The sequence below is a fragment of the Saccopteryx bilineata genome, chromosome 11, assembly GCF_036850765.1.
Source record: "Saccopteryx bilineata isolate mSacBil1 chromosome 11, mSacBil1_pri_phased_curated, whole genome shotgun sequence".
Classification (NCBI taxonomy): Eukaryota; Metazoa; Chordata; class Mammalia; order Chiroptera; family Emballonuridae; genus Saccopteryx; species Saccopteryx bilineata.
Genome location: NC_089500.1, coordinates 20744271 through 20766812, shown reverse-complemented (window position 1 = coordinate 20766812; position 22542 = coordinate 20744271). Strand labels below are relative to the sequence as shown.

The following is a 22542-nucleotide window of genomic DNA, read 5'->3' as shown; positions in this document are numbered from 1 at the left end:
ATTTTTAGATAGCCTAGCTCAAATAAAAAACAAATATGAAAATTTTGTAGAAAAATTAGTTAAGCCTGACCTGTGGTGGCGCAGTGGATAAAGTGTCAACCTGGAAACGCTGAGGTCGCTGGTTCAAAACCCTAGGCTTGCCTGGTCAAGGCACATATGGGAGTTGATGCTTCCTGTTCCTCCCCTTCTCTCTCTCTCTCTCCCTCTCCCTCTCTCTCTCCTCTCTATAATGAATAAAAAAAATCTAAAAATTAGTTAAGACTAAATACATCATGATCAAGAATGCTTTATCTCTGAAATGCAAGAATTATTCATATTTTAAAATTCTATAAATTTGTTTCTCTTCATTTAAAAAAGATGGAGGAAAAGAAAATATGGTTGTCTCCAGAGATGCCAAATATTTATTATTAAACTTAAAACCTATATTTCTGGACAAAAAGACTCAATACTATAAAACTGCCCTTAAGTTAAAGGTAATCTAAAATTTGGTATAATCACTATCAAAATATGAAAAATAGTTTATGTAACATTTTGCAATACATTATAAATAAAATATTGCTGAATATGAAAATATGTAAGAAATTTTTTTTGAGAAGAACTAACCCAGGGAAGAATGCTCCTGGTCAAATAGCAAACTTTTTATAGAGCTATAGTCGTTTAAAAGTATGACATTGGTAGTAAACAAATAATTCAAAGGAAATGAGTTCAAAACAGAACCACATGTGTTTAAGAACTGAACTATGATACAGATAGTATTTCTGTATCATAAGACAGAAAATGGCCCTGGCCAAGTGGCTAGTGGATAGAGAGTCATACAGTGCACCGAGGTCACAGGTTTAATCCCTGGTTAGGGCACACATGAGAAGAACCAATGAGTGTACAACTAAAGGAAACAACTAAGTGGGACAATAAATTGATATTCTCTCTCTCTCTTCTTCCCCCTCTCTCTCTGTCTCCCCACTTCCTTTCTTGCAAATCAATGGAAAAATTTTTTAAAAAGAAAGAAAATTCTGTAACTGCCTCTAGGACAAGAGAATTTAATGATTTCCCCAGTATTTAACTATAGATGTGTATGTATAAACCTTGAGTTGAGAAAGTTTGTTTCCTATGCGAGACACAAAAATCAAGAAGGATATAAGGACAGTAATTTGACTACTTAAAAATTATTTTATGTAGTGAATTATATTAAATACAAGACAAGACAGAAGAAGAAAACATTTATAACATATGAAACAGAAAAGGGTATTTATTTTTTTAAAAGACACTTGCAAATCAGTAAGAAAAAAAGCTAACAATCCAAAATAAAAATAGGCAAAGAAGTCCAAAGCAATCAAAAGGGGAAATTAATTAATACAACGAGATCATCCATGAGAACAGAAATCTTTTTAAGATTTAGAACACCCAGTATCGTTAACAGTACAGGGAAAACTACCAATAGTGAGAGCTCAAAGTAGTACAGAATTTTTGGAAGAGGTCTGGCAGTTCTCAACGAAATAAAAAATGTACATCCCTATCAAGCTAGCAATTTCCTCCCTTATACTAGAGATCATCTGAACAGGAACACAAAGATTCATTCATGTGTGTTTTAAAAACAGGAAGGGCCCTGGCTCAGTGGTGGAGTGTCGGCCTGGCATGTGAATGTCCCGGGTTTGATTCCTGGTCAGGGCACACAGGAAAAGCACCCATCTGCTTCTCCACCCCTCCCCTCTCGCTTCTCTCTCTCTCTCTCTCTGTCTGTCTCTCTCTCTCTCTTCTTTCTCTCCTGCAGTCATGAGTCGATTGGAGCAAGTTGGCCGTGGCTTTGAGGATGGATCAATGGCCTCGCCTCAGGCATTAGGAAGAGCTGTTTGCGAGCAACAGAGCAGCGGCCCCAGATGGGCAGAGCATTGCCCCCTAGTGGGCTTGTCAGGTGGATCCTGGTCTGGGCACGTGTGGGAGTCTGTCTCTGCCTCCCTGCCTCTCTGAATAAAATAATTAATTAATTAAAACCAGGAAGAACCGAGTGTACATCATACTGGGAATAGAAATTATGTCTTACACTGGAATTCAAAAGACTTTTGCTTTATTTGTTTAGTTAAATATTTTGCAATGACAATACATTTATTTCATTTATTTCTAATACAGAGCCAATTGGCATATAATTATATAAAATATGTAAAACACTCATCAGTATGCCATTAAGTGAAAAGGCAAATCACTAAACAGTACGTATATACAAATAATATGCAACCCCCACTTGTTTTTTAAAAAATTTACATACACTTATCTGTATATGTAAATACACCTACAGGTGCCTGGCAGGTGTGCTTTTGACTGTTTACTTCTGATCATGGAGAGGAGAGCAGCAGTGAAGGTGGCTTAAAAATGTCTCCTATTTTGTTCAGGGTTTCCTTTGTCCCACCCTTTACAACAAAGGTATACTCAAGCATAACTTACACAATTCAAAAACAAGAAGAAAACAAGTGAAAGAAGAAAGAAAAATCCTGGTCATCAACCCCGGAAAATGGGATGCAACACACACTTGGGCAAGGAATTCAGCCCTACAATCTTTATTTCTAAAAAGCGCCTCCGGATGGTTTTAGAGGGGTAATCACCAATATGTTTATGATGATCAGATCTAAGGTGGTGGCAAGAGGCATGATATTTTAATATCTGCACAGGTCTAACTTTTTAATTATTTATTACAATGGGCAGATGCCATTTTTACAAGAACACTTTTGTTTAAAAAAATGTGGGTTTTTTTTTTTTTTTTTTCTGAAGTGAGAAGTGGGGAGGGAGAGAATCAGACTCCCACACGTACCCGACTGGATCCACCTGGCAAGCACACCAGGGAGAGATGTTCTTTCCATCTAGGCCCTTGCTCCATTGCAGCCAGAGCCATGCTAGCACCTGAGGTGGAGGCCATGGAGCCGTCCTCAGCACCCAGGCCAACTTTGCTCCAATGGAGCCTTGGCTGCAGGAGTGGAAGAGACAGATAGAGAGGAAAGAGAGGGGGAAGGGTGGAGAAGCAGATGGGTGCTTCTCCTGTGTGCCCTGGCTGGGAATTGAACCTGGGCCGACGCTCTACCACTGAGCCAGCCGGCCAGGGCAAAAAAATGTTTTTTTAAAAACTGAATGTATTGAGGTGACTAACATAATTATACAGATGTCAGGTGCCCAATTCTGTACTCCATATTGTGTGTTTACCTCCCCCAAATCAAGTCCTCATCTATCACCATTTATCACCGATACCCTCTCCCTCCCCCATCCCTTACAACCACCACACTGTTGTCTGTGTCCATTAGTTTTTCTCTCTTTTTCTGAGGGGTGTCCTTTCTTGCTCAATCCTCTTACCTTCTCACCCAGCTCCCACCCCCAACAGCTGTCTGCTCTAAAATGCTTTTGGCTCTGGACATATAGCTCGTTTGGTTAGAGCATCATCCCGAAGGGTAGAGGTTGCCAGTTCGATCCCAGGTCAGGGCACATACAAGAACAGCTACATGTTCCTGTCTCCCTTTCTCCCTTTCAAATCAATTAAAAAAATCAATAAAGTTTTTTTAAAAGAAATGTTTTTATAAAGAAATTTAAAATGAATAGAAAAATAGGCAAAACTGATAAATTTGATTTTTCCCAAACTAACATAGGCAGATACTTATTATTATTTATTCAACAATTCAGTGTAAACACTTGTTCATTTCTAACATTTTGCATTTATAAAATACCCATCTACAACTACCTATGGATATCCTATTAATATATGATTTCTTACATACGTGGTCCTACAAACCTCAAACATTTTTTGTGGCTCATTGGAATGATTTTATATTAACTCTTTAGATGTTGTTATGGGGGAGGGGTTCCCCGCCGTCCCACCCCAGCTTCGGGGGTTCCAGAGTATACAGGGAAGTTCAAACTGCACAACCTATCCGTACAAACCTGTAGTGAAAGTACAAGCAGACTTGAGGCCTAGAAAGAGAAACCATCAGGAAGATTTTTTTGTTAATGTAGAAAGAATTTTGAAATGATTGAAGAAGACAAAAGTTTCTGTTATGTACTGTGCTACATCCTTTTTCTTAGAAAAATCTGGAGAGCTGGCTAAAAATTATCAACTAATCATTACACATAATAAATTAAAATTCATTCAAAACAGTGTTCATGACATTGAGAAACCTGAGACATTTAATTTAAAAAAATCAAACTTATATAAGAAAGTACAACCGGTAGCCAATTATTATTTGCTTTGGGACTGATCTGTTATTTATCTTAACATTAAAAAAAATTTCCAGTCAGTTCCTTGCACTCGGGGTAAGCTCCACAACGCCTACCCCTATAGCAACCCCTGTGTGCTCCTGGCTTGGGAGCAGAGACAGACACAATCAGAGTTCAATCTGTAACAAAAATAACCACAAAATGCTCTCCGAGGTAAAATATAAGGTCTTTTTTTGTTTGTTTTTTAATATCCTTCCTAGCTGTGCATCCTCACTCCTAGGAGAAGTAGGACTTGACTACATTTTCACTCCTAGGAGAAGTAAGAGTTGACTACCACGGGACAAATTTCACAAAATTCTGATCCTCTTTTAGCACAACCTCACTCTCCCGCCCCCCTTCAAGTTTTTCCAAAAGGGCTGTCTTATAATACCAGACAAAGTCACATTTTATTGAGAAGCTATTCTCTACCCCCCTCCCCAGCCCACCCACAAACATAGCCTGCTTCCTTTCTCTGGTAAATATTACTAATAATTTGCCTTTCCTTATAGGAAGAAAGGAGGCAGCCTGCCATTGCCTACATTGTAGTTTAAACTGGCCCATAATGTTGGACCAGAATTCTTCCAAAAGTTCATTTCTTTTTGCAGATCCAAGCCTCTGATCTGTGACCCAAGAATCTTAGTGGAATTGCATTTTCCTGTTGGCAAACACACACACACACACACACACACACACACACCCCTTTTCTCCACCGGAAAAATAAGGGAAAGTTACAGTACATTTCTCTTTCGGTTCTAAAACACCAAATTAAGGATGACCTTCAAAGTTTTTTAATTGTACTACTCAGGTCCTTCAAATAAACTCTTAAAATTCATCAGACTAATAATTAAAAAGGTACTGAAATTAACTCAAAGAACAAATCTGGTGTTAATGATTCAATTTTTTTTGAAGTACTTACTCAAGGTTATATTCCCTTACAACAAAAATGTGAGGAAGATACAAAATGTAATGAACTAAAACATCCACCCAAATAATAATCATTGAGGAAAAAAAGAACTCTTGTTTCATAAAAATAGCACTCAAAAATAAACATCATTTTATTATAACAACGAAATTCCTATTTTTTCACATTACAAAACATGCTACTTGCCAAACTATAATTTCTTATAACAAATAAATATATTAGAAAACATAAATTATTCAATCAGAATTATAAAAAAATGATACTATCTATTCACTGTCCTCCATAGTTATAATAATCTGCCGGAAGGGTCATGTTCATATATTTGAACCTATAATTTTGTAACAAACCAGATCTATGAAAGGATTAAAGAGAAGCAGGTCTGCTATTAGAAACATGGATGAAAATTCTGTTAGAGACATTTCAATCAACACAGATAAAAGGCTAAACAATCAATAAATACCTGGTGAGTGCCTATTAGAGTTAGGCCCTCTGCCAGGCACCAAAAATACAAAGAAGAAAAATAATACCCTGCTGCTGAGAACATTAACAGCAGAAAGGGAAGATGAGCATTCAAACAACTACAAAGCAATTTTATTTGCCATATATATGATTCCACAATTATATCAAACTCTTTAAGACACCCGTGCTTTTCCTTTTTTTTTTTTTTTCACAGAGACAGAGAGAGTCAGAGAGAGGGATAGACAGGGACAGACAGGAATGGAGAGATGAGAAGCATCAATCATTAGTTTTTCGTTGCGCATTGCGACACCTTAGTTGTTCATTGATTGCTTTCTAATATGTGCCCTTGACCACGAGCCTTCAGCAGACTGAGTAACCCCTTGTTCGAGCCAGCGACCTTGGGTCCAAGCTGGTGAGCTTTTGTTCAAACCAGATGAGCCCGCGCTCAAGCTGGAGACCTCGGGGTCTTGAACCTGGGTCCTCCGCATCCCAGTCCGACACTCTATCCACTGCGCCACTGTGGTCAGGCCCATGCTTTTCCTTTATAAGTGTAGTGAAATAATAAGGGAAGACAGGTTCATCACAAAGATTTTTTTTTTTTTAAGAGAGAGACAGAGAGAGAGAGAGAGAAGGATAGATAGGGACCGACAGACAGGAACAAAGAGAGATGAGAAGCATCAATCATTAGTTTTTCGTTGTGACACTTTAGTTGTCCATTGATTGCTTTCTCATATGTGCTTGACCGTGGGGCTACAGAAGACTGAGTAACCCCTTGCTTGAGCCAGCGACCTTGGGTCTAAGCTGGTGAGCCTTGCTCAAACCAGATGAGCTCACGCTCAAGCTGGCAACCTTGGGGTCTCGAACCTGGGTCCTCGGCATCCACTGCGCCACCGCCTGGTCAGGTAATCACAAAGATATTAAACATGCATTTCAGGGCAAACACTGTGGCAGAGTCGGCCACATGATCCCAATGCCACACCTCTCCCTTTGTAGCTATTTATTAATAAATGCCCTAGGATTTAAAGCAGGACTGCATTTCCCAATCTTTCTCGTAGCAAGCTATTGCCATGTGACTAAATTCTAGCCAGTGGAATGTGACTGAGAGTAGCCTATGTAAGTTTTCAGTTATATCCTTAAAAGAAAGCTGTTTTCATATCTTCACCCTTCCCATGGGCTAGAAGCCCAGAATAGTGGTAGGGAGACATTATAGGTGTTTCTTTGTGCATGAGGACACCATCCATGGGAATAACAAAACAAGATAGGAGGAACTCTGGTCCCTGGATGACCTCAGGAAGCAAACAGCCTATATACCCCTGGACCAACTGAGATTTATATGTGAGAAAAATGTGACTTCCACCACGTTTAAGCTACTGGTATCTGATCTCTATTAAAAGCCAAACCATCTTAAATAATACAATTATGTATTATAAAGTTTTAGAAAATTTCTATTTGGTTTGAGGTATCTTTAACAAAGTTTAAAAAATTCTTTGCCCATCAAAATTAAAAACTCTCTAAGATAACTGTAGATTAATATGCTATTGTAAAATATACTGCTCACAAAAATCAGGGTATATTTTATCACTTCATATTCATTTTGAAATATTCCCTAATTTTTATGAGCAGTATATAATACACAGAGAGTCCATGTACCTTTTTTTTTCTGTCAAGGAAGAGGCATTGTTTTGCCTCTCCTTTCTTTCTTCTTTTCTTTCTTTTTCTTTTCTTTTTTTTTTAAGATTCTACTTATTGCCTGACTGGGTGGTGGCGCAGTGGATAGAGCATCAAACTTGGATGCAGAGGACCCAGGTTCGAGACCCTGAGGTCACCAATTTGAGCATGGGCTCATCTGATTTGAGCAAAGTTCACCAGCTTGGACTCAAGGTCGCTGGCTTGAGCAAGGCATTACTCTGTCTGCTGTAGCCCCACGGTCAAGGCACATATGAGAAAGTAATCAATGAACAACTAACAGTGCCATGACAAAAAACTGATGATTGATGCTTCTCATCTCTCTGCATTCCTGTCTGTCTCTCCCTCTCTCTGACTCTCACTCTGTCTCTATAAATAAATAAATAAATAAATAAATAAAATATTCTACTTATTAATTTTATAGAGATAGGAGGGTAGGGGAGCAAGAAGTATTAATTCATAGTTGCTTCACTTTAGTTGTTCATTGTTTGCAGTATGTGCCTTGACCAGGCAAGCCCAGGGTTTCAAACCCATGACCTCAGTGCTTCAGGTCAACACTTTATCCATTGTGCCACCTGAGCTCAGGCAAAAAGCTTATTATTTTTAAAGAACTAAACAAAGGTATCAAAAATTGGCTTTAACCCTACATTATAAATTATGATACTTTAATGTTGATGAGGATGCTAGAAGACAGGTACTTTCAGACACTAAAGGCAAGGTTGTAAATGGGTACAAGTTATGGACAACCTGGCAATGTGCGTCACAAGCATTACAAAATGCAGACTACTTAGCCCAGCAAGTCCAACACTACAATTTATTCTATAGAATGAATATAAAGATTAAGTTAAAGGGCTGTTCATCTTAAGACTCAGAAAAATGTATGCACTTAAATATATAAGAAGAACTGGTTGAGTTGTGACATATTCATCAACACAATGAAGAACAAAACACATGGTTAGAAATCCAGGGAATCACCCAGAATGTCAACAAGGGTACCATTTTCTCAGAATGTTATATAGTTTTTAGTAGCCAAACTTCTTAGAATATATCATTCAGTTTACTGCTTTTCAACAAATGTTTATAAAACAAACTCTTATATTTCCAAAACACTTTAAATAAAATAGTGGGGGTGGAGATCGAAGTTCAGTATGGATATAATTGGTATGACAGGATTATTGACATTTTGAAGACTGAGCTGAGTATAAAACAAAGTAGATGTATGTCTCCGGTGTTGCTGGTAGTCAGAGGGCAGCACAGTGTCGTGCAGTGTGGGCACACATACTACACCTGTTTCTGTAGGAGTTTTCACTTTCAGCCCTTGGTTTTGTTAAGTGTTACACACCAGAGGCAGAATCTGAAAAGTGTTAAAGAAAACTCTGGCAAAGGGAGCAAAATGAATGAGGAAAAAACTGACCAGATGGAAGAGAATAAGTTACTATTTACAAAACAACTGTTAACAATAATTATTTGATGGAGAAACCATGTTTTAAGCCAGGGGTCCCCAAACTATGGCCCATGGGCCGCATGCGGCCCCCTGAGGCCGTTTATCCGGCCCCCGCCACACTTCCAGAAGGGGCACCTCTTTCATTGGTGGTCAGTGAGAGGAGCATAGTTCCCATTGAAATACTGGTCAGTTTGTTGATTTAAATTTACTTGTTCTTTATTTTAAATATTGTATTTGTTCCCGTTTTGTTTTTTTACTTTAAAATAAGATATGTGCAGTGTGCATAGGGATTTGTTCATAGTTTTTTTTATAATACGGCCCTCCAACAGTCTGAGGGACAGTGAACTGGCCCCCTGTGTAAAAAGTTTGGGGACACCTGTTTTAAGCATTTTATATAAAGTACATCAGTTTGTTACTTAAATATAGGCCCTTTGGTGCATTTTATAAAACTGGCTGAATATTTCGTGTTACTGCATATATTATAATTCTTAAAACTTAAAAACAATGGTAAATAAGTCCATATTAGCATTTTTTTTTTTTGAAGCTGGAAACGAGGAGAGACAGTCAGACAGACTCCGCATGCGCCCGACCAGGATCGACCCAGCACGCCCACCAGGGGGCGATGCTCTGCCCACCAGGGGGCGATGCTCTGCCCCTCCGGGCGTCGCTCTGTTGCGACTAGAGCCACTCTAGCGCCTGGGGCAGAGGCCAAGGAGCCATCCCCAGCGCCCGGGCCATCTTTGCTCCAATGGAGCCTCGGCTGCGAGAGGGGAAGAGAGAGACAGAGAGGAAGGAGAGGGGGAGGGGTGGAGAAGCAGATGGGCACTTCTCCTGTGTGCCCTGGCCGGGAATTGAACCCGGGACTTCTGCACGCCAGGATGACACTCTACGACTGAGCCAACCGGCCAGGGCCCATATTAGCATTTTTAACAGAGTAATTTTCATGAATGAATTACTGATGTTAAGTGGCAGGTGTCTGCATTGTATAATCGGTATTGGATGGTCAGTTGTTAGGGTCTGACTATAAAGAGACACAGGAAACTTTTTGGGGTGATGAAAATGTTCCATATAGTGATTATGGTGGTTATTACATACATGACTGTATGTACTTATTAAAACTAATAAAACTGTATACTATAAAAGGTAAATGTTACTGTATATAAATTTTATCTCAATAATCTTGACTCTATCCTTTCCCTCTCCAAAATAATGTTGTCATGGATGTGGAGCAACAGAACTCTTATATAGTCTAGTGAGGGTGTAAATTGGTACAAATACTTTGGAAAATGGTTTAACTATAATTATAATAGTTGAATGACGTACAGCTAGGATCCAGCAAATCCACTAATTATTATGCCCAACAAAATGCTTTTATGTGTGCAAAGACATGTACAAGAATGTTGGAAATGAATCAAATACACAGTACTGTATAAAGGCTAAATAAAATGTGAATTAGTCTTAAAATGTAATAATATAACAATAAAAATGGCCAAATGTACTTCATGCAAAAGCATGGATAAATTTCACAAAAAAGCAAAAGAAGGAAGACACAAAAGAATGTATAGCACATAATTCCATTTACATAAAATTCAAAGTTAATCTAGAGTGCTAGAAGTACAGCTGGTGGCTTCCTCTGCAGCCGGGAGGGGAGACTGATCAGGAAAGTGCATGCCAGGGGTTTCTGGGGTGCTGGCATTACTTGACCTAACTGGTAATTATGTGTGTGCTCATTCGCTTGATGATGATAAACTGAGCTATACCCTAATTGTGCACTCTTTTTATGTTACACTTAAATAAAAATGTTTACCTTTAAGAAGAAGGAAAAACAGTGTGCATCCCTAATTGTAAGATGATGATGATGATGATGATGGTGATGATAGTTATACACAATAATGCTCAAAGTAGTTATCTTTGATTATTGGAACTAAAGGTGATTTGTTTTGCTCATTAGAATGTTTTGATTTCTAAAATGAGAATTCAGTAAGAGAAGCCATAAAAATTTTTTAAAGTCCACAGGATTTCCTGAAAACAGTATTTGTTAAAATAAATGTATTAAAATGTTAGTTTAATGAGGAAAAATCATATTTGATAATGATTATTAAAGGGCAGAGTCCTCAAGTAACTCTTTTTCTAAGTAATCAGTGATGTGTAAAGAAAACGTAACTCTAGTAATTATTTCTGTCATTTTAAAATAAATGTAAACCAGCAACATACACAATTCTGAATGGCCAGTCACGTTACAGTGCAGAAAAGGAAGGGGGGAGGACACAAATAGATTCACTTTTTTACATGTGTTTACATTTAAAGCACTCTTTAAAAAAATCTGATGACTGCTAGCTCCTAAAACAGTTTTGAGTCAATTTCAATTTTCCTAACACAAAACAACATGATATTACTACCCCTATCTTGTGTCTAAAAAGGAATGTTTTAACCATCGCTAAAAAGAGAAAAAAAATACACCATAAAAGAACAGAGGAAAATGTTTTAAAAATTCACAGCACAGTATAAGACATTTTATCTACCTCTGTAGTTTAAAATCTGTCTGAATCTCTGATTTATCATCTGGCATAATAAAAGCCATATGGAACTTTTAAAAAAATTTATTCCTTGAAGAATAGAAAATAGAACTGTTAAAGAAAAAAATTTTAAAAAATCCACTGAAATAATTCAGCATTTTATGAAAAGGATAGCTATTTTCAAAAAGAAAAAGAACAATGAAAGTTAACGGATTTATCTGTCTTAGTAAAACTCTAGATCCTCACATCCCTAAAATAAACATTTATGAGAACCCAGATGAGTCAGACACTATATTAAAGTGCCTGTAGAGAAACAAAATGAATAAGAAACCTAGTATCTTCAGAGATAACCCTATCCCATACCCACATGCAAAAACATTAGGCAAATTCACTGTGATCCATAAAATAAGAATGGGGCAGTGTGAGCTCAGAGGACAACCTTTCCTTTGAACTGGCTCTTACCTGGTTCCAGATAACTTCATTCCATCTGTCCCAATGTCAGTCTATAAAGCAGTGTTTCCCAAAATGATGCACGAACCACTGATGATGTGAGGGATGGTTATGCATTGTTCTTTTCAAAAATCTTCAACAATACGTGTATCATAAATATATATAACTAGCCTGACCAGGCGGTGGGCAGTTGATAGAGCATTGAACTGGGACACAGAGGACCCAAGTTTGAAACTCCAAGGTTGCCAGCTTGAGCGCGGGCTCACCAGCTTGAGCATGTGGTTGCTGGCTTGAGTTCAAAGGTTGCTGGCTTGAGCAAAGAGTCACTAGCTTTGCTGTAGTTCCTTCCCTCACCCCATCAAGGCACATATGAGAAAGCAATGACTGAACAACTAAGGAACCACAACAAAGAATTGATGCTTCTCATCTCTCTCCCTTCCTGTCATCTGTCTGTCTCTATCTGTCCCTCTCTCTATCACAAAAATAAATAAATAAATAAATAAATAAACAAACAAAATAGAAAAGGAAATATATATAACTAGTACTTCTGTCTCACAATTTTCAAAGATTTACCACTTTACTAAGTAATAATTATGCTTAAACTCTTGGAGAAGAAGGATAAGTATATTGGAATTCAAGCTGTACTCGTGTACTTACATGGTGGTTGCAGGGATGTGGTTAAGTTGGAGAAATACTGCTCAATAGGAAAACAAGTCCTCATATCACAGCTCTAAGTATCTGGCGGTACAAAAGTCACCTGGCCCCACAACATTCCCCTTGATACATGGTCTCTAACCCAGCAGCACCCTAACCTACCTCTCCATCTGCAGGTGATGAGGTACCCCCAACAGAACATAAAATTTAGGTGTGTGCATTAGTGATGGAAGAGAAACAAGTACTTTTCAATAAGCGTCAACCAGCTACAACCAGTTATTCCTTCTCCAGCTAAGGAAATCCAACAACATAATATGCCACCACTGTGAAAATTATTATATCTAGAATTTTTGTTGTTATTGCAAACACCTAAGCCTCAGAAACAGAGAATAAACTTATTAACTTTTAACAATACCAGTGACTAAAAACAATTTAGAATTCACAAATAAAACTTTCTACATAGTAAAATCTTAGACTAATTAGTATTCAAGTTCCACTTGTGAAGAAGTAAATATGTATAAAACAAGTAACTGCAGATGTAATAAAGTATGTAGTATAGATTTAATACTACCTTCAGTAAGTCATTTTTTCCATATATGTATCCAACTGTTACTTTTCTGGGAATTACAAACTGGCTGAATGCTAGATGGCCACAGATAAAAGAATCTGTGAGTAACTACTACGCCCTGGTTGAAAGTGACACTCAAGGAAAGATGGAAAGAGTTTCTTCCCAAAACTCTGACCATTTCAATATTACTGATTAATACCATGGAGAAAGCCTTAGTGATGGAGAATGGTGTTCCAGAATTTGAAGGCAGCAATAATGTCATCAATCATCAGAGAAGAAGATGGGAGCTTGGGAGGCACTAGAACACTTGACTCTTTGGAAAAAGGCAATTCCAAATTAATGAATCCAGAAAGTTCACAAGACATAAATGATCACTAAACAAAAGTTAAAGAGAGCATGTGGCACCTGCACATAAAAGTGAACACTGTAGAGTGGAATGGTCTAAAAGTATTCACGAAGTTAAAAATACATTCTCAGTACACTGGGGGCCGGCACCTACTTTCCACGCACCTGCATCTGCGAAGCCCTCCCAGGCGCTCTTCTGGAGAGGGGCCGCCAGAGGAGTTCAGGGCTCAGCTTTCTGCATTCAGCTCCCTGGTGGCCGGTCAATGTTTTTGTTGTATACGTGGTCCTTCCCTAGAGTGAGATCCGTGGGCCTCTGCTCCGTCCTGGCCAGCCCAGAATGACAAGCTGAACACCAACTTTCCCAATTGACCTCACTGGTGATCACTTCCTCCCAAAGGTTTGGAATACCTAGGCACTTTGGTGCTGAATAGTGGAAAGGCACTTCCGGTGCCTGTTACCACAGCATCGGTCCCAGGGACCCAGATGTCAAGCTTATCTAACCCGAAATAGAAGGCTGTCGTAACCTGCTAGGCCTACCGGATACTGACGACATCATGGCCCTATGTACGACATCATCACCAACAGCCTGGTGCAGCCTGAGTGCACCAAGATGCCATTCATGCAATATTAGAATACAAAGTGTAGAACTTCTGAGGCATAAAAAAGTTCATTGAAGTGTTATATTTAAGTAGGTAGCATCACAGAGGATTATTTTACATCCAACTACTGAGAAGCACAGGATTGTTGGAAATTGTCCAGAATGCAAAGGATTATTGGAAAAATCAATTATATCTGAAATTGATGGAAACAGCAGAGCCAGTTAAGACCTCTGAGGACATCAATTCATTCAACAGTAGGAAAAAGAGGATAAAAAAGTTGAAAAAGTGGATTTTCATCAATTAGGAAAGGAATTTTGTCACTGGTTCTTTGAACTTCTTAATACTCAGAATCTTTTGCTTGGACCACCTCAAGATGAATGGGGGCCACCGCACTTCCGGCATGATGTCAAGCTTAGGCTCTAGTGCAAAACATCTGAACAAAATTAGACTTAGCTGCACATAGACTACCAAGGAGCAGAAATTGTGAACCTTCGTCTGCTGTCACTAATGAAAGAAGAATATCTTTTCCTCAGTCCCAACTTTGCTTCCCACGGATTGAAATGTGTTTCCTCTCCCCATGGGCTGGTTATGGTTGGAGTTGCTGGAACCGTCCACCGAGGCAACACTTGTTTGGGCATTTCTGAACAAATTTTTGGACTCACCCGCTCCCCCTTTGTGGAGAATACTTGGAAAATCAAATTTATCAACCTGAGAATTATTGGAGAAGCTTCCCTTGCTCCTAGAACATTACTGAAACCAGCTATAACGTTTAAACCAGGTGATCTAGCTTTTATAATGTAATTACTTTACTTGGTACCAGTGAAGTACAACAAAATATAAGGCAGGCATTAGATAGTGGAACTGGAGATCAATGTATGCAGTGGATATGAGACTTTGTCAAACAACAGAACTGAATCTAAGTAACCCTCTGAAGCACTGAGCCCTGTCAGTCTATACAGAAACTCTTCTAGATACTACACTAACATATTTTAGTTGAAATATCTTATTTGACTATGGACTAACATATGTGAATATTTGCCTCTTTCTACCTGAGTTGCAACAAATGTTCTAGGGGCTTAATGTGGTTCAACAAATAAATTCCACTTTAGGTGTAATAAAACGGAGTGCCTTAGGAAAAAAATTCTTAAAGCATTCAATTCAATAAGCAGTTAAAAACACACACTAGCCCTGGCCGGTTGGCTCAGCGGTAGAGCGTCGGCCTAGCGTGCGGAGGACCCATGTTCGATTCCCGGCCAGGGCACACAGGAGAAGCGCCCATTTGCTTCTCCACCCCTCCGCCGCGCTTTCCTCTCTGTCTCTCTCTTCCCCTCCCGCAGCCAAGGCTCCATTGGAGCAAAGATGGCCCGGGCGCTGGGGATGGCTCTGTGGCCTCTGCCTCAGGCGCTAGAGTGGCTCTGGTCGCAACATGGCGACGCCCAGGATGGGCAGAGCATCGCCCCCTGGTGGGCAGAGCGTCGCCCCTGGTGGGCGTGCCGGGTGGATCCCGGTCGGGCGCATGCGGGAGTCTGTCTGACTGTCTCTCCCTGTTTCCAGCTTCAGAAAAATGAAAAAAAAAAAAAACACACACACACACACTAACAATAGTTTCCAAAGTAGGTGAGAAAAGAAAACATTAGTACCCCGTGTCTCATCTAAAAAATGAGAAGACACACTACGCTTCGCTTCGGCAGTATGACCCATCCAGACTGGCCTTGGCCCTGGCACTCTGTCTATCTATCGGGATGTCATGTGTACCCAGGTGCTCTGGGAAGAGTGGGGGTCATGCCCACAATACGAGTGACAGAGGCAATCACAGATAAAAAATATATATATTAAACATTCAAGTACAAGCAAACACCACAAAAAACAGCAGAGCTGACCTTTCTACTACCTGTTTGGGCTCTTTGCGCCATTTTGTAAGCTAAAATCAAAGGCAATCGTGATCAGATCTCTGAAGAATACTGCCTTCCATCCATTACCAAGACTCTAAAATACAGATTTATATCCACTGTTTTAACAATAAACATGGCTCTAAATATAGTATATGGTTCCTTGAGACATTAAATAATGACACAATGAAGCCATGGTGATTAGCAAGACATTTAAAATCTCACTCAGATGATTATTAATATTTTTTGTCTCATCAAAAAGATTTTCTAAATTGTTAATAAACACAATTTTAAATATCTTAAAGTTTTTATTTGGAAAATGTCAATTTGTAGAGGTCTCATAATGTACATAAAATATTAGTATAACAATGCATTATATAATTTATAAATCAATTCGTTTAAATCAATGGTCTGCTTTAAAAGTATGTATCAATGGCATGTACGATCAATAAAGTTTAAAGACCACCATACTCAAGGGACTGTTGGGTGACAGAAGAGAAGAAAAGTAAGGGGAAAGAAAAAGAGAAGCTTCTACTATTTAATTATGATCTACACAAATTATCACATTTAAATCTCACCAAGCATCATCATCATCATCATCATCATTATTATTATTACTATTATATTTTGTGACAGAGACAGAGAGAGGGACAGACAGGGACAGACAAACGGGAAAGGAGAGAGATGAGAAGCATCAAATCTTTGTTGTGGCACCTTAGTTGTTCATTGATTGCTTTCTCATATGTGCCTTGACTGGGGGGCTACAGCAGACCAAGTGACTCCTTGCTCAAGCCTTGAACTCAAGCTGGCAAGCCTTGCTCAAACCAGCTAAGCCCATGCTCAAGCTGGCGGCCTTGGGGTCTTGAACCTGGGTCCTCCATATCCCAGTTCAATGCTCTATCAACTGCGCCACCGGCTGGTCAGGCCCAAGCATTATTATTATCTACCCAATTTTATAGATAAAGAAACTCAAAAAGGCTAAATTCCTTATTTACATAATAAGCAGATCTACACCCAAGTTGTCTTTCCAAGTCTAGAACAGATGATCTCACCTACTACCCTCACTGCCCCTCTGGCTCCAAAACAATAAGGAAGCCCCTGGCCTGAATTACAAGTTTAAAGTTTAGCAAAGATCAGCTCTTCAGTGCCTGGGATATAACAGGCCTAAATTCAATCTATTTTGCTACAAGGAATAGTATTCTGTGATTCCCAAAGTATCTGACCCCCAATTATCTTTCCAGACTTTCTCCCACTCTTCACCCTCATCCACAGAAGCCTATATATATATATGATGTTGCTTTTGTTTATGCTTGGATTGTTCAGTTGGCCTTTCTACTTTCTGTTCATCTTGGTGCTATATCTGCACTTCCAGTTCCCCCCTAAGGAATCATCTCTCCTAGGCATTCTTCCCTCTTCTTCTGGTGCATAAATATTTCCTACATTGTCTCTGGCAGGCACGTGCTCAGATTCTTTAATGACTAAACTGTCACTACAGTTAAGCTTCCCATAATATAATCTAGAGAAGGGTCAGGCAGGAATGCCGTCTCTGCTAGGGCATTCCAGGAAAGCTTCCCACAGGAGGCCTGAGCCCTGGATAGAAAGGGAGCGACAGATGTGCAGGGGGAGGAGGAAGCACTCCGGGGCATGGAGTGGTCCTGGACACAGCTGGTCAGCCACGAGCGCAGACTGTGAGGGGCCAGCGTGGCAGTGCTTCTCAGGGAACGCTCCCAATTCTGAAGGGCTGCAAACAGGCCAAGAATGCAAGTCCTTTCTCACGGTCTTGCAAACAATGATGCACAAGTATACAACCTTCACTTTCAGTTTTGCATTTATTAATACTGATCTATTAACTTACTAAGTTAGTTACAGTATATTGTATTTCAGGGGTAGTAAACCTTTTTATACCTACCGCCCACTTTTGTATCTCTGTTAGTAGTAAAATTTTCTAACTGCCCACTGGTTCCACAGTAATGGTGATTTATAAAGTAGGGAAGTAACTTTACTTTATAAAATTTATAAAGCAGAGTTACAGCAAGTTAAAGCATATAATAATAATTACTTACCAAGTACTTTATGTCAGATTTTTGCTAAGTTTGGCAGAATAAATCTTTATAAAACAACTTACTATAGTTAAATCTATCTTTTTATTTATACTTTCGTTGCTCCGCTACCACCCACCATGAAAGCTGGAACACCCACTAGTGGGCGGTAGGTACCAGGGGTTGACTACCACTGGTTGTATTTGGTTTTCATAAACTTGGAGAAAACAATGACTAGAGTTTACAGGAGACCCTAAGTAGTTACCTATCAAAAAAGCTGGCTGCTGTGCCATGCTTGTGTGTGCTGCAGTTCTCTGTGCACAGAGACGCGGCCCCCAGAGGTCTGGAATCTCGCAGTTGGGGAGGGTGTTCTGTTATTGAGGCACTACCCATTTTGTTGTGAATTGGTCATAGTCTTCAACTGATATATTTCAAACTTTTTAAGTTATAAAATTTTGTTAAATTAGCTTCAAAATGATAATTAAAATGGTTGGGGGTTCTCTGGTTAATCCTCCAGAATACAGCAATGCATGACTAGTAAGACCACACTACCAATAAGATATCCTTCCCCCGCCAGGACACAACTAACCAGCAGCAGAATATGGGGAGGGGGAGGTTTACAGAGCTCTGAATCTTTCTGATAAGACACTTCTAGGTCCACAAGGCCAAAAGCTTCACCAAGACAAATGGTGAAAGGCTATAATGAGAACCGATTATCTACCTTCCCCTAAAACATTAGGACTAATCATATTATGCCTTGTACCCTTGTTTACGTGGATCAGCAGAGACGAAAGCTCTGCCATACCTGGGCTCAGTGCCAATGGTTCGGAATGTTTCCTACACGGGCATGGTTTCCCAAAGCTCATCCCATCCTGGCCCTTCTGGAACTTACATGGATCATCAGAAAAAATCCTTTCTAGATTATTTCAAGCTCAATCTCTTTAACAGAAATCTGGGTTGTCCCCTGAGGACAGTTCTTCTCAGAAGCCTTTTCAAGTGGTGACTTGCTTGTTCTCTCTCCACAACCTACTATGTAGCACAGAGATGACTCTTCATTACAGCTTCCAAACCACTTCCCCTCCGACATCCCAGCTATCTTAAAACATCCTATCTGACAATACTATCAACCCATCTATAGACATCACTGTCACTCTTGCTCATGTGCTAATAATTTGAGCACCTGTGTCACTGTCTTTCCCTCCACACTACTCCAGTCCTCATCTTTAAAACTGCAACATACTCATAGTCAAGCTACCCAACAATAGGACCTCTAAGGCTTGCCCGCTTGTTCACTTCCTCTAGCCTACCCCAGCACATCTTGCCTATACACTCTGTTTACTAATAATTGTACTACAACTACAATTTTGAATTGATACATTCCACTCTCTGACTACCCCCTCCCAGCTTTCCAGGTCATTTTGTCCAGTACTGGACTTACTTTTTTACCAAATCAGTTCTCTCTACCATGTTTTGGTGCCCATCATACCCTCTGTGTCCTTGCTTTCCTCTGCATAGAAAAATCTTGCTTTCTAGCTAGATTCCATGGATGAGTACCAAGATCACTCCCTTGCACGTGCCTTCCCAACTCCCTCACTCCTCTTTCCCCCATCATACATTTGCCCAGCAAAGCCCCAACCTTTGTCATATCCACTCTCCTACTACTACATGTCCCCAAACAGCTTCACATAGCTGAAGAAGAACATGCAGCCATTTCTACTGCTCTTTAAGGTCATCACCACAGATATCAGTGGGCCCTCAGCTCTACCTAGCAATCCTATGACATTTCTCTAGTCACCAGGGCTGTCTCTTCAAACATCTAACACGAACCCCCAATCTTCATGCTCAGCTGACTCTCATAGAATTAGAGAACTACCTTGTCTTTCCACCTTAAAAATCTACAAACTCACTTGCATCAATATGTTATACTCTGCCTTCACCCCTGTTATAAAGGATTAAAATATCCCATCTTCTATCTTTGGGAATATCAATTTCTTTATCTCTCCTAGAATGTAAGCTCTATGAAATGCAGGCAATTAATAGTTGTAGAATTGAATCATTCTTATCATAGTAAATAAACATGTTGTGCCATTTCCCAGACAAAAATAAAAATATAAAACCTCCGTAGAATCCACGTCCCCTTTAAGTTGTTGCATTGTTTTTCTGCTTGTTCTCTGACTCCCTTCTCACCTCAACCCACCCTAATTAGCTTCTCTACCTAAATAAATCTTGACAAAGTAACCAGTAACTTCCATCTTAACAAATCTAATGGCCAATTTTAAGGTCTCACCTTATTTAACCTCTCAAATCTGCAAGATATTGTACATTTAAGACTTTTTACTTTTTGCATCTGTTATAACTTAAACATTAGAAAACTTCAAAAGATTTCATAGTTGATCAAATACAGTTGGAAAGAGAATTACTGAACTGAAATAAAAATCTGAAGAAACTACCCAGAATGCAGAGAGAGAGAAAACAGAATTAATTCGGAGAGATTAAGAGATATGAAGAATAGAATGAGAAGGTCCAACATATGTCTGACTGGAATTTCAGAAGTAAAGAGAACAGCCATAACACAACAAAAATAAAACTGCAGATCACAAAAGCTACCAGAAAGTAGAAATTTAATGATCTCCACTACCACCCCCCCAAGGGCACAAAATCAGACTTTTTGTAATATGTATATCGCATCAGTCAGAGAGGAGAGAAAGAAAAATACAGCTTGCTAGGAACTCCATTAGGCTTACATCACATACATGCTACTATCCAAATGAGATGCACGAACTCTTGGAGACAGTCCATGATGTGCTAGGAATAAGCAAGGTCAGAAAAAAACATGGTGGTTTTTCCTGGACCATTCATTTTACATGAAGATTTCAAGAAAGTTCATTAAGTCATTGAACTGGCATATAATTCCACCTTAATAATAATAAAACAAACATGGATACATTTATGAAGTAGAACTTAAAATGTGTCTTAATTTATAAGATTAAATATGTGCAAAGTGGCTTCTGACAAACTTCTAGATCCTTAACGTTATGCACTCATCTGCCTCAGCTATTAAGGTCAGGCTTAAGAAGCACTGTTAATGGCTCTCAACAATGTGTGAATTTCTATAATTAGCAGAATTCAAGATCTGTGTAACAACAAAAAAGATTGTGTAATTCACTGTTTTTGTTGTTTCTTTTAGTTTGAACCTAAATGTTTTATTTTGTGAAGAGTATAACAAAAACAGGCCCTGGCCGGTTGGCTCAGCGGTAGAGCGTCGGCCTGGTGTGCAGGGGACCCGGGTTTGATTCCTGGCCAGGGCACACAGGAGAAGCGCCCATTTGCTTCTCCACGCCCCCCCCCCCTCCTTCCTCTCTGTCTCTCTCTTCCCCTCCCGCAGCCAAGGCTCCATTGGAGCAAAGATGGCCCGGGTGCTGGGGATGGCTCCTTGGCCTCTGCCCCAGGCGCTAGTGTGGCTCTGGTCGCGGCAGAGCGACGCCCCCTGGTGGGCGTGCCGGGTGGATCCTGGTCGGGCGCATGCGGGAGTCTGTCTGTCTGTCTCTCCCCGTTTCCAGCTTCAGAAGAAGAAAAAGAAAAAAAAGAGTATAACAAAAACGCTGGGGGTTGAGGACAAAAAAACTGCTAACAGAGCGAGATGTGCAAAGTTCTATCTCATCCCACTGTTTTCTGGATGCTAAGAGTTCTGGTGATAACTCCTACAAACAGCCCACCATAGAAAGCTAGCTCATTATACTACTGCTTTGTCTTCACCCACTATACTTACACACAAGTGTAAGTCAGGATTCGGGTGAGTTATAAATCACGGACCTGAATAATAATGGTGTCAACAGAAGTCCAAAAGCAGGTGCAGCAGAGCTTACACATTGTTCCATAATGTGCAATAGCCAGGCTCCTTTTTTCTTGTTGCCTTACTGTGTACAGTCTCCATTCCTAAGTTTCCTCATGGTCCACGTGGCTAAACCAGCTCTAGACATCATATTTTCATTCAAGCCAGCAAGACTGAAAAAAGTACCTGCATTCCTTTTAAGAACTCTACCTGTAAGTTTGCCTATCCCACTTCTGCTTACATTCCCTTGGCTGAAATGCAAACCATGCGTGGCTGCAGAGGGGACTGAGAAATGTGATCTATTCAGGGCATCCATGTAGTTAGCTAAAATAGGGAAGAAGACAAACTAGTGTCACTGCCATACCACATTTGAATAAATCCTTTGCAATGTCCCCAAAATACACCCCTTCTACTTGAGATAATAGAAGAGCCAGTTTGTCTTACATACCCTGTCTTTTGAGCCCTTTAACTTAGCTCAGGAAAAACAACTGTGCCCAGATAAACCAGTGAGCTTTATGAACAACATGAGAGCTGGCAGAAGTACTGGTAGTCTTACCATAACATCCTCCCTTTGAATACGAGCAACAGGATGCCTCAAACATGTGCTATTAATCATACAGCCAAACGGAGGAAGTAAATAACTTTAGCTGTTTTACAGCAAGAATTTGCCTGTTCTCCTGATTTGACCAATCCAGGAATTGAAATTAAAAAAAGTTAGGGCTTAGATTTAAACTGCACCTTTCTTTATTAGAACTCAAACTTTTCAAGCACATAGTAAAGTGCTATTTTGTTTTCATAATATATCCTAATGACAAGATTAAACTTGATATTATCTGTACATTTTAAATGTCTCTTACTTAAATATTTAATTTGCTATCTGTGACTATATATAAAGTATAAAAGTACAAGGAC

At 39.5% G+C, this 22542-nt stretch overlaps 1 protein-coding gene and 1 pseudogene across 3 annotated transcripts in view; one reads left to right on the top strand and one right to left on the bottom strand.

The window, feature by feature from the left end:
- DYM (dymeclin) overlaps positions 1-22542 on the bottom strand; it is a 306792-nt gene that overhangs the window by 182532 nt on the left and 101718 nt on the right. The window lies entirely within an intron of this gene.
- On the top strand, positions 13772-14760 carry LOC136315592 (uncharacterized protein C3orf38-like; annotated as a pseudogene).